General features: G+C 42.5%; 1 long non-coding RNA gene across 2 annotated transcripts; it reads left to right on the top strand.

Moving 5' to 3' along the window:
- Window positions 1–2,966: 2,966 nt before the first annotated feature.
- Window positions 2,967–7,591, top strand: LOC127335281 (uncharacterized). 2 transcript variants are annotated; one of them, XR_011752462.1, is made up of 7 exons: window positions 2,967–3,459; window positions 3,534–4,735; window positions 4,861–5,035; window positions 5,305–5,412; window positions 6,549–6,631; window positions 6,731–6,899; window positions 7,231–7,591. It is a non-coding gene; the product is annotated as an uncharacterized lncRNA (long non-coding RNA). The 2 variants fall into 2 exon arrangements; XR_007872690.2 differs by lacking the exon at window positions 6,731–6,899 and having other exon boundaries at window positions 7,231–7,590.
- Window positions 7,592–12,546: the final 4,955 nt, after the last annotated feature.

Raw genomic sequence — 12,546 nt, 5'->3', positions numbered from 1 at the left:
AAAAGTATCGGCTCTTTATGAAGCATCCGAAGGAAACTATAACATCGGGTTGTTCGACTTGAGTCTACACACGGTTGCAGGAATCTGTGCCTAGACTCGGGGGCTACTCCCATCGGGAGCGCTGGACGCGCACCCGATAAAAATTATGGATTCGAAGATTTCGTAAGATCCATGATCATGCCCGGGGATTTGATTCTGAGTAGAGTAATGTTGTTTTGCCACCGGCAGTTAACTAGCATCGATCTATCGAGTAAAACTGGGCACGTTACTCAAATCCCTTACGTACTATCAATGGGCATGACTTTACTCGAAGTTATAGAGGACCCGATATAAAAAAGATATCGGATGATTGAAACAGCTTGCGAAAAACATCGACAGCCAAAAACATTCGAGTAGTACAGCTTGAGTGTACACACGGTTGCAAGCATCCTTGCCTATACTCGGGGGCTACTCCCATCAGGAGCGCAGGACGCGCACCCGATAAAAATGAAGCTTTTGGTTTAAAGAGATCAACATCCTCTGACAATTATGGACGTTCGATAGAAGATAATTTTAGTCCATGCACGAAGCTTTACTTCGGCCAGTCACTCGGGGGCTACTGATGTGGGCATTACCCTTCGGGTAACCAATGTTATGCTACCTCCTACGGCCCAACCAAGGGCCCATGAAGATCATCCACCGACCAAGGTGGGTCGATATTATGTCGGTTCCGAAGAAAGATTCTTGATAAACAAGGCAAGAAGACGAAGAACAAGGAAAGTTTAGACATAAAACTCTTTGTAACCTAGCCGAACCCGGACAGAACTCTCGAGAGCTAGCCTACAATATAAGGGCCAGGAGAGGGCCTGCCGAGGGACACACAATCACCACAGCCAGATTCACCGCTAGTCTAGAGTTAGGTCATTAGAAATCTTAGCCTCTCGACGAGATCTTAGTCTTAGCCATCGGCTACCCCATTGTAACCCGATAATTTCGATAATCAAGATCAGACAAGCAGGAAGTAAGGGTTTTACCTCATCGAGGGCCCCGAACCTGGGTAAATCTCTCTCCCCGTTTGTTTGGTATCCGATGTCTCGTGTTAGCCTGCAGGATTCCGTCAATCCTAAGCCCCAAAAGGTGGGCATTACCGAGGAGCACCTCGTCAGCTACGGTGTCGTGTCTCCTTCGCTGGTCTGAGGTGCGTGCGCTTGGACGTCGGGGCGGCGGCCCTTGAAGGTGGGAGCTTGCTGCTTCGCGGGCGTGCCAGAAGCTCGGGTGCTGGCCAGTGTCCACGGTCGTGAGGGTGGGGTGGCGCGGGCGAGCAGCGTGTTGCGGTGGTGGGTTGACCTTTTGGTTGGCCCAATCTGTAGATGGTGGAGGGATTTTGCCGAGGGGAAACCCTTGCCCGCTTGGGCCACAACGGCGATGTTCGCGGACGCCGTGACCTTCCTGAAGGCGTCATTGGGGCTTCTCTCTGTCCATCTACGGGCTCCGGGTGAAAATCCTAGATCCTCGGATCGGGCGGTGGCGGCGCTCTTGCGTCGTACTCTTCTTGAAGACACCGTCTTGGAGCCCGCAGCAAGCGGCTCTCCGTTGGTAGAGTGGCGGAGGTGCGTTATCTTTGGATGGTGGGTCTTCGTTTGGCGATCTCCGACAAGGCTTGCTTCGAGTCATGTTACCTCGTCATGCTACATGGAGCTTCTTGTTGGTTGTGGGCAGCGGTGTACGGTTCCTGGTGGTGGTCGGCCTCTGGGGGCGCCGTCTACGCCGGTGGAAGGCGGTTGACAGTGTGCGTGTTCGTTGGTTCACTCCTAGGTGAGCTCCGGCCCGACACTGTTGTTGTCCTGCTCTGCTCCGATTCAGCGTAGTCTGTGTAATAGCCGTTCATGTTATTCGCGTGTCCCGTTGTAGCTTCCTTGTTAGCTCGTGTGGGTATGTGGATCGATCTTGTAAGTTGTGTTCAGCACCATGCACCTTTTTCGCCGTAGAAGGCCTTTATTAATTTAACCGTTGGGCCTGCTGGCCTTTTCTCTACTACTTAAAAAGACTAAATTGGTTCCTTATTCTGCCAATACGTTTCGTCCCTTCGTCGTCCCTTCGTCGTCGTTCATCGTCCACATGGGCCGGGCCTAATTAATCGCTCGCGAGTGCTCGTTTTACAAGCCTAGATCCCAGCTTCAGCCGCCGTCCACGGCCGCCTGCCTCGGCAAATCCTATACACCGACCAGGTCGGTCCCTACCGGCACAGACACCTCACATGTATGGCGGCTCTGGCCCAGTTCGCCTCTTTTTTCTGTTTTCTGTTTCTCTTTCTTTCTTTTCTTTTCCTTTTTTTTTTCCTTTTCTTTTTTATTTTCTGTTCCTTTTTGTTTCTTTTTTTGTTTTGTTTCTTTTTTGTTTATATTTATTTTTGTTCAAATTTGAAAATATTTCAAATTCAAAAAAATTTCAAAATTGAAAACTGTTCAAAATTTAAAAAATGTTCAAATTTTAAAAACGTTCAAATTTTAAAACCGTTTAAATACAAAAAATGTTCAAATCTAAATCCGTTCAAATTTGAAAAATGTTCAAATACAAAAAATTGTTCAAATTTGAAATCCGTTCAAATTTAAAAAATGTTCAAATACAAAAATATTCAAATTATAAAAGCGTTCAAATTTGAAATCCGTTCAAATATATAAAGCGTTCAAATTTGGAAAAATGTTCAAATTCGAAAAAATATTCAAATTTCGAAAAAAAATTAAATCAAAATCTGAACATTTTTAAAATTTCCAAAATTTTGAATCTGAACAGATTTTGAAAAAAATTCCTCCGAAATATATTTTTTAAAAGTTAGATATTAAAAAAGAAAAATATTAACAAAAAAGAAACAGCAAAAAAAAATGTACCTACTACTAATGGGCCGCGGCCCAACCAACCGGCCTGGTCGGTGGGGTGTGCGGTGGCCCGTACACACCGACCAGGTCGGTGTACAGCAGTCCCCGCCTGCCTCTCTGCTAGCAGCTCCAGGCCTTCGGGAGGACTCGCCGCCCTTGCCGCCTCCACTGCGAGCGGAGGGGACATAGGTGGTGGGTATGTCCGCCATGACTAGGGCCGCCACGACAACGCAGGCGGCGGCCGTGAAGATTGAACCGTGGACACCGCGCTCCAGGGCCTCGTCCGCGTGTTCGACTTCAGCCTTGACAGCTTCTTTCCTAGGTCTCCCGCTGCTGCCATGGCAACCTCCGTCCGGGGCAGTGGGGAGAGGGGACACGCGGGATTAGAGATCCCCTTCCAGTTTCCCCCTCCTGTCGATTTCATGGGAAGGATTTGCCGCATTTAATTTGGCGACGATTTTGATATGGGGCTGTTGTCCCTGATTCGTATGTTCGATTGTCTGCAAGTTGCTCCTTTTTCTCATTGTTGTTGGTCCAGTTCTTCCACGTGTGTTTGCTTTGTTTGTGCGTTCAGTTAGCAGCGATGGATGTTCTTCGAGTTCAGGTACATTCCAAAACGGCAATTCTAGGTTATGCTCTGATCTGGTAAGCGGAGGCCTGATTTTTTTTGATTTGCAGGTCAGCTGTGGTCTGCTTCATGGCGAGGTGCATTGGTTCAAGCCCGGAGGTGTGGTACAACAACAGAGCCGACAGGGAAGCATGCATTTTGCTGGCGGGGGTCTCATCATGTTGCTATCGTCACTAGAGATGGCAAAATGCACGCAACTTCGCCGGATATTGGTGCAACCGCCACTTGCTTCCCGTTTTCCATAAACTGTTCTCAGCATTCCATGTCTGACATTCATGCTATTCCGAGACAGAAAAATGCACAAGAAGATCAACATTAGAGAGAGCTGAAGCCTGAAGTGTTTTATTGATTTGGATATTGCTAGGTGCTCCAAACACGAAGATTTTCCTCTACGAGAGTGCAAAGTTGGACCCGTGACGAACTCAAGGAAATCTGAGACATATATCTAATATCCTTTGTGCAGTTGGTTTTCCAGATTGAGATTGTTTCATGAAGCAACAACCGTGGTATAAGAAACAATTGTGGCATGCCTATTATCCTTAAATTGAAACTTTATTTTATAACCTGCTTAACCTAACCAACAACCTCTTATTGTTTTTATTCTGTACTATAGCATTGCATTTTTATATACGAGGTTGCACACTACTGAACTACGATATTGTACATCACTCTCCAGCACATCACTCAGTGGAACTAGACAGGCTATCTTCAGCTTACGAACAAGAATTTTCTTTCCTTTTGGTTTCTACTAAGGATTAGTTGATAGATTCATATCTATACCTTCTGGTTTGTCTTCTCCCTTGCATTTTATGCATTATTGTTCTGTATTCACATTTTATCGTCCTTACTTAATTTTGAGAAATCACACTATAACTTAATTACAATTCATGCTTTAGAATTTCTTCTCTTACTCAACGGAGAAGAGTAGTAAGTAGTGTATACATATATATTAATTGCCATCTATATTTACAATTCATTAGAATGGTAAATGCATGTCTTGCACTTCTAATATTGCTCCTTAGCCCAGTAGTTCTGTAATTATCACCATTTTATTAGAAGATTGAGAAAACATGATTTATGTGACACAATAACCTGGGGCCATTGATTCATGTTGGAGAATTCACAGGGAGCGGACTGGTGCTCTTGACGAGATGAGAAAATACGAGGAAAATGAATGGAGATGAAAAGGAAATAAAAAGGGATAGCTGGGACCAGTTCAAACACCAATAATTTTGGTTTAATTATTCTTAGGGTAAGAATGTTCTCCACTGAGGAAAAGATTGTTTGGGTACTTTTTTCTTTCAGTGTCAGCTAGCTGTTTGGTCCTTTCAATTCCTGCTATTCTTGATGAACGTAACTAACAACCCTAAACTGCAGGTACCTATAGTCTTCAGATGACTTGTTATGGTTTATGAAAAATGATCCTCTCGAAGCGCAACAATGTGCATGTATTTTCCCTTGCAACCTAACATGACAGAGCTATCTGCGGTGGTCGGCATGTATTGTGCTCAGTTGATTGCCGTCATGCTCGATAGTGCATTCTCTGTTAAAGGTAAGCCATCAAACAAGATTGTAGTTGTGTTCATTTACTTGGATTTTTACAGTATGTGGGAAGCTGCCACCGTATTCCCACTTTATTCATCATCTATGGCGACCTGTCTGCTTATACTATGAATGGTTTCATAATCATAGATATGCTTCTCATAAGAAAAATATTCATGGATGTTCCTGAAATTTTTTTAAGTATAAGTAATTTGAAAAGGATATTCCTTCCTACTATATATGTTATTTCTATGTGCCACTGATACATTTGTACCACAGCTGATGTATGAAGATCAATTAGATTAGCGAAACTGAATCTTGTTTGGATGCACGGGAATACTGCAGTTCAGTTTTTTCCTGCATCAACTAGCCAAAACAGCGTTTCAGGTACTCACACTATCTTGATGTCGTCAATCATGTAGTTCAGTTCAGTTTAGGAAAGCTCAATCTTTACCACTACACACAGGAGCAGTATCAGCTTAAGTTGTTTAGGTGTATACATGGTTGGTTTGCTTGTTTTACTTTTACAAAATTAACTTAATTGAGGCTAGGATTGTCCATGACCAGATGTGTGCAATGCTTGAGAAGTAAGCAATAGACTAAAATTATTTCCACGGGATTGTGCAGTTTTACGAAAGCATGGTGTATAGAAATACCAACCTACATTTACTTAGTAGCATGTTTATGTTTCTCTTATACTGACTTTGTTGTTATGTTCAACACATTTGAAAAAATAACTAAAGAAATGCCACATCTAGAAGAACATTTACTCCACAAATTGGACTTTGGGCCATAACAGTCAGTATGTTCCAAAGGTTGTATCTATTTTTGTAGAATTTTCAATAAGAAATAGACAGTATATCTTTTTTAGACTAAAATACGGGGTCTTCACTATAACAATTCATGTGTTCCATGCCTGAAACATAGGTTCTGGTAAACTGGTAAGTATCAAGATGCATATTCTGAAATCACGGCGTGTGGTCAGAGAATCAAGGAGCTTATGTGATGGCGAGTGTAGAATTGGGAACAACACAAGGCTGCTCTAAAGTTCGATTCATTTTTCATTTGTATACAATTTTAGAAACATAGGTCATGTTGTTAGTTCTTTTGTAACATAGACGGCTGTTTTGACCTGTTGCCTCCCGTGTGTATGTGGTGGTATAGCTGATGCTACAACATACTCTGATGAATTAGCTAAGTGTGGTACTGCCCTCTTATAGCTCCAAGAAATATTAGGTTTCGTAAGTTCTTATGTGGTCGCTCACATGAGTAAGGTATATGGTTAGTGGAAGCATATTTTTTTTGTCTACAAAAGTGCAGCAAACATGCACTTTATATACTGCTTAAACCTTTCATGATGGTCATGTACCACTGAATGAAGCATTTGATAGGAATCGTGACATTAGAAACTGTATTCAGCCACCTACATATGAGAGGAAAAATATTTGGGTGCGGAGCGTAGTTAAACTTGGATTGCAAATGATTGACACCTATCTGATCAGTCAAATTGTCATATCTTTCAGGCATTTGGCAAAATATGGTGACGAGGATCAATTGGTTCAGTGCTTATTCAAAAACAGATTCAAGAGGTTATGCAAATTATTAGGTATAGATAGATGTGTCTCCTGCAATGTGATATAGTGGTGAAATAGATATACACTGTTTGAAAATGTTACATTCTAAGATTTTTTTTTTCCTTTTCCAGCCAACAGTTCAGTCTCATATTGACATATATCTGCAATGTACGTGCATTAGAATCGCCATTCCTAGAAGTACTTTATACATGCAACTTCCTTTGAGAGAGACTAGATTAATTTGAGGTTGAATTAGTTCAACCTTGGCGATGATGGTGAATTTTCTCCAAATATTTCCAGGCAAGTAGGATTTGATTTTACCTTATTCCAAATTTGAGGTACATTAATTTGATATATTATGCTGCAGACGGACACTATATTTTTCCCCCTTTTCTCTGTTTGGTTATTTACTTATAATGAATCTATATCACCCATGAAGCAAGAAAGGCCTCGTATTATTTTCTATATTTTTGTTCTAATTTGTCCTTTCTCTTCCTGCTAGCTTTGGAATGACTAGATCATCACATGAAGGAACTGTGGCATCCAATGGAACATAATAATGATACATCCGTGCTGCATTCTCGTGAGACAATCTGATAAAGAAATTAATTGGTTGCTTGGTGTATTGCAGGGGTTAGCCTTCTGTTGGACGTGGAGACTGGAGAGAAAGCTAGCTGGTGTTGTCGCTGCAACCAAATGCGTATGGAATAGGTTCTTATTAGGGTATTTTACGTATACGAAGGCGAGTTACTTAATGCATCACCATCGTTGATAACGGAATCTGGAACCTTGACAAAGATTCACAGAAAGTACTTCAATATTTATAAGGTGGCTAATTTGCACGGGTGAATGACCCCATTCGCACTACTAGGAAAGCTTTTAATGTTTGGAAAATTATGAAACATATTTTTCCGCTCTGAAGCATGTGTACTTTTTCCGTGTACTTATCCCACAAATGATCTGTACCAATGATAGCCTTGTTCAATGCAGTTGGGGAAGGCAAATGTTCTGTACCAATACATGATATTACTTTGTGTTTATTCCATTCTTGCTTGTTAGAACATTTTCGACATTGCAGTATCCGATTAGATGTCTTACATCTGATTCGCCCATAATTCGCGGGTATTCTTGTTCTCCATGTATTCGCTTTCTGCTGAAGTATAGCTACTTGGTGTTACCTGCTTGTTTTTAGTTGCATAAGGTTCATTGAGTTCATTTTTATACTTTTTATTGAAGTTCCTTTTTCTTGGCTCTGATCTGGCATGTTGTAAAATGTTCCAACTTCAGTAAATACATGACGAGATATATCCACCCCAAGGAAATGAGCTCTGCTACATTGATAAGAATAACTCAAAGATGAGGTCCATGGTTCTGTGCAGATTGAATTTCCTTTCCTGTTTGTTTCATATTCTTGTGTTCTAACACAGATAAACATGTTTTGAAAATGGAAGGTTCTATCCTGAGTTGTTTTAGATATGGCTGCCCCTATTTTGAAATGTTAAATTCTTTGTTAAGTTCTGGTCTCTGGGAAAAAGCTTGAGAGGGCGGAAATGCATCGGTCCACTTATTTTCACTGACAATCAAGACCCACATGATGTGGAGACGTCAATCCAACTCGTTGCCTACATACAATAGATATATTGTTCAGTTGTAATTAGCCATGGACTGTTACTCTGGTTTCTTTCTTCAGTCGAAGACATTAGAGAACCTAAAGAATATCATATCTTCCATCATACGAGTATTTTTTTCATTTTGATTTTAGTATTCACCTCAGTTGTCTTCAAAATTCATTTTTGTCTGTGTATTTTTATGATGTCCCTTTAGAAAGGTCCCAACTACCAGTGAGCTTATGTCAAAATAAATATGGTATCTGTTTCATTTCAAGCACATATCAGTATCTGGTTCTTGTATCCGCCATCTTTATGTAACTTAAGTAAGAAAGGAGCGATGGTAAAAGTTATATATACCCTCCTTCACATGAAACATGTTTTGTCAAATTCAGATGTATCTGCATGCTATTTAGTGTTAAAATACATTCAACTTTTAAGAAATCTCTGACATGTTTCACGAGACAGAGGGAGTATGAGGGATGTCAATGTTCTATAGATGTGAATTGCAATAGCTTTTATTAACTTGTAAATCCAAAAGTGTGTGCTTAAGCAACACAAGAATATTTCTTAAGTGCCAAGAGATGTTGTGGTGTAGGTAGCACGCCTTAACCCTATCCAGTACATGTAGAAGAAGAATGTCGTAAGAAGTTTGGACTGCCAAAAGTTGATGAGATTCATGGCTTCCAAGTTATTTATTTCTGAGTAGCAGGCAAAAACGTTGAGATTGGACACAACTTGGAGGTAAATTGGGTGGAGGAGAACTCCATAGCTAAACTAGGTATTTCCTGCGTTTGATATTGTCATGCTACAGTACATTATGATATCCCTGATTTGTTTTGAATTTTCATAGTGAGTTGTGAATTATATATGTGCATTGAGAAATAAAATTTGAGTACCCGTGGCAACGCATGGGCATTTGTACTAGTATCTAAAAAAGCCGTGGTCGGAGATCTCTGAATGAACAAGCAACATCTGCTTCAGCCTTGAGAGCTAGCCAAGCATCTGAAACAGAAAGCACTATCCTGAATCTTGTTTATCTGCAAGGTCATCCTCATGTGTTTCAAGGCCGGGCCGTTAAAATTTGGGGCCTTGTGCAAAATACAAAAAATGGGCCCTATCTCACTTGAAAATCATGCCTATTAATAATAATTATAATGTTTATACATATTAGATGGATGTTTAAACTTAAAAAATATTCCCTGCGTGTGAGATTCCAAACATGTGGTAAAATTATGTTTAAGTAAAAAAAGAAGCATGTAATTTAAAAACAACCGGACCAGCGGTACGACCGAAAATAAACTACTACCTCGACACTTATTATGAACTGGAGGAAGTGCATCTAATAGTTTTGATACTTTTGACACGTTTGGATTTTTAAAAAACTAGAAAAATAGTTTTAAAATATCAAAGCTAATGTAGAGCAGTCCCAAAAAAGTGTGTGTACATGAGAGAAATCTTTTGGGTTTCATCTCCATAAGACTGGCTGGATTTTTTACGTTGGCTCGCCAAACCTATCACAACCCTCCTCCTTTACCCTCCTCCTATCTCTCAAGCCATCAGAGCGGGGGCACCACTGAGCAACTGCATCGGCCATGGCGAGCTCGGCGCGGCGTTCCTCCTCCTACCCACCGCGCGGGGATCCAAGAGCCCATATCCCCGCCGCCCCCTTCACCAGCGTGTCGGGCTTAGCCCGGCGGCGCCTCCGGGAGCGACGAGGAGGAGAAGAACGGAGGGGGGAGCAGTGGTGGCCTAGGGTTTCGCCCCCTCGATCGCCAGGAGGGGGTGATGCATGGGGAGCAGAGCATTTTTTCCGGTTCTCAGGTTTCGCTTAGGTAGCTAGAACGTAGGGTCCCTGACAGGTAAGCTTCGGGAGCTAGTTGATACATCGGTGAGGAGATGTTTTGATATCCTTTGCGTCCAGGAGACCAAGTGGAGGGGACAGAAGGCGAAGGAAATAGAGGATACCGGCTTCAAGTTGTGGTATACGGGAACAACTCCAAATAGAAATGGAGTAGGCATCTTGATCAACAAGAGCCACAAATCTGGAGTGGTAGACGTCAAGAGATCTGGGGACCGGATTATCTGGTAGTTGGGGACTTAGTTCTGAATGTTATTAGCGCTTATGCCCCGCAAATATGACACAATGAGAACACCAAGAGGGAGTTCCGGGAAGGCCTAGAGCAATTGGTTAGGGGTGTACCCAGTGGCGAAAAGCTCTTCATAGGAGGAGACCTTAATGGCCACGTGGGTACATCTAACATAGGTTTTGAAGGGATGCATGTGGGCTTTGGCTATGGCACCAGGAATCAAGAAGGGGAAGATGTCCTAAGCTTTGCTTTAGCGTACGACATGATCGTAGCTAACACCCTCTTTAAAAAGAGAGAATCACATCTAGTGACTTTTAGTAGTGGCCACCACAGCAGCCAGATTGACTCCATCCTCTCAATGAGAGAATACATGAGTGTGTGCCTAGATTGTAAGGTGATACCTGGAGAGAGTGTTGTCCATCAGCATAAGCTTGTGGTGACTGACTTCCGCTTTCGACTTCATGTCCAGCGGGATAAGCGTGCGTAACTCGCTAGAATGAAGTGGTGGAAGCTCGAGGGAGAGGTAGCTCAGATGTTCAAGGAGAGAGTTATTAAGGAGGGCCCTTGAGAGGAAGGAGGTGATGCGTACAACATGTGGATGAAGATGGCGACATGTATTCGTAAGGTGGCCTCAAAGGAGTTTGGAGTGTCCAAGGGAAGTAGAAGCAAAATTAGAGATACCTGGTGGTGGAACACTGATGTCCAAAAAGCTATTAAGGAGAACAAAGATTGTTTCATATGCTTGTACCTGGATAGGAGTGCAGACAACATGAAGAATTACAAGATGGCAGAGAAGGCCGCAAAGCGAGCTGTGAGTGAATCAAGGGGTCAGGCGTATGAGGACCTCTACCAGCGGTTAGCCTCGAAGGAAGGCGAAAAGGACATTTATAGGATGGGCAAGATCCAAGAGAGGAAGACGAGGGATGTTGACCAAGTCAAATGCATCAAGGGCCGAGCATACCGGCTCGTGGTGAAGGAAAAGGAGATTAAGCATAGATGGCGGGGGTACTTCGACGGGCTATTCAATGGGGAGACTGAGAGCTCTACCATTGAATTGGACAACTTCTTTGGTGATACCAGTAGGCATTTTGTGCGGCGAATCCAGGAGTCTGAGGTCAAGGAGGCGTTGACAAGAATGAAGGGAGGCAAAGCAATGGCCCCAGATTGTATCCCCATTGAGGTGTGGATAGGCCTCGGAGACATAGCGATAGTATGGCTAACTAAGCTCTTCAACTCCATTTTTCGTACAAACAAGATGCCAGAAGAATGGAGACACAATATATTGGTACCAATCTTCAAGAACAAAGGGGATGTTCAGAGTTGTACTAACTACCGTGGAATTAAGCTTATGAGCCATACAATGAAGCTATGGGAGAGAGTCATTGAGCATCGTTTAAGACGAATGACAAGCATGACCAAAAATCAGTTTGGTTTCATGCATGGGAGCTAGGTCAGCCATGGAAGCCATCTTCTTGGCAAGACAACTCATGGAGATATAAGGAGCAAAAGAAAGACCTGCATATGGTGTTCATAGACTTGAATAAGGCCTGCGATAAGATACCGCGACACGTCATGTGGTGAGCCTTGGAGAAACACAAAGTCCCAACAAAGTACATTATCCTCATCAAGGACATGTACGATAATGTTGTGACAATTGTTCGAACAAGAAATGGCGATATCGATGAATTCCCGATTAAAATAGGACTACAAGGAGATATCCCATGGTGATGGATGAGGTCACAAGGGATATACAAGGAGATATCCCATGGTGTATGCTCTTTGCGGATATCCCATGGTGTATACAAGGAGATATCCTCATCAAGATTCAACTTTGAGCCCTTATCTATTTGATTTGGTGATGGATGAGGTCACAAGGGATATACAAGGAGATATCCCATGGTGTATGCTCTTTGCGGATGATGTGGTCCTAATCGATGATAGTCGAACAGGGGTCAATAGGAAGTTAGAAATATGGAGACAAACCTTGGAATCGAAAGGTTTTAGACTTAGTAGAACTAAAACTGAGTACATGATGCGCGGTTTTAGTAGTACTACTAGGCACAAGGAGGAGGTTAGCCTGGATGGGTTGATGGTGCCTCAGAAGGACACCTTTCGATACTTGGAGTCAATCCCGCACAAGGATGGGGATATTGATGAAGATGTGAACCACTGGATCAAAGCCAAATGGATGAAGTGGGGCCAAGATTCTAGCATTCTTTGTGATAAGAGAATGCCACAAAAGCTAAAAGG

The sequence above is a fragment of the Lolium perenne genome, chromosome 2 (assembly GCF_019359855.2).
Source record: "Lolium perenne isolate Kyuss_39 chromosome 2, Kyuss_2.0, whole genome shotgun sequence".
Lineage (NCBI taxonomy): Eukaryota > Viridiplantae > Streptophyta > Magnoliopsida > Poales > Poaceae > Lolium > Lolium perenne.
Note: the sequence above shows the minus strand (reverse complement) of the source record. Positions and strands in the feature narration are given on the sequence as shown.